The sequence below is a fragment of the Chrysochloris asiatica genome, unplaced genomic scaffold (assembly GCF_000296735.1).
Source record: "Chrysochloris asiatica unplaced genomic scaffold, ChrAsi1.0 scaffold00493, whole genome shotgun sequence".
Taxonomy (NCBI): Eukaryota; Metazoa; Chordata; class Mammalia; order Afrosoricida; family Chrysochloridae; genus Chrysochloris; species Chrysochloris asiatica.
Genome location: NW_006409011.1, coordinates 742,515 through 743,226, shown reverse-complemented (window position 1 = coordinate 743,226; position 712 = coordinate 742,515).

Sequence of the window (712 nt, the reverse complement as noted above, 5' to 3'; positions counted from 1 at the left end):
CCAACAGACAGAGGAGGAGCAATGGATTCACACTCCTTGGCCATGCCCCAGTGGAGACACAGTGCAACCCAATGAGTGCTGCAGGAGACAGGAATAGAAGAGCGATTGCCATGAGCACTGATTTCTCGTCATCTGGATGAACAGCTCAGTTGAGATAACAAGAAAGGAAACCACAATGGAAGGATTTTGCTAATAGTCTTATGAAGTTTATATTTTTATATTGTGTTTATCTGAGGACTTCAATTCTGAGTTCTGTTCTCAGTCACCATATGTAGTTTCCAAAGGCATCGTTCTCACAAGAGCAGAAAATGAGTACCTATTGTTGTTGTTAAGAGTAAGTTCCTATATATAGTGACCCTGTATAGGGTTTTCAAGGGGGGATTGAACCACTAACCTTCAGTTATGGATATTGTCCTTCAGCACCACATCTGGGTTTCAAACTATCCCCTTTTGTATTAAGTGTGGTTGAGTTGGATCCAACTCATAGTGACCCTGTATAGGGCTTCCAAGCAGTGATTGTTGACCTTGAACGGCTGATGTTGCAATTCATAGTGACCTTGCTGTTCAGTGCATTAGCTCACAGCACCACACCAGGACTCCAAAAAATCCTACATCACCTGATAGTTCAAGGCAGTCTCTCATCCAAGTATTAACCATTCCTTACCTTGCTTATCTTCCAATATTACACAAGATAGGACTCATTGAGGATTGT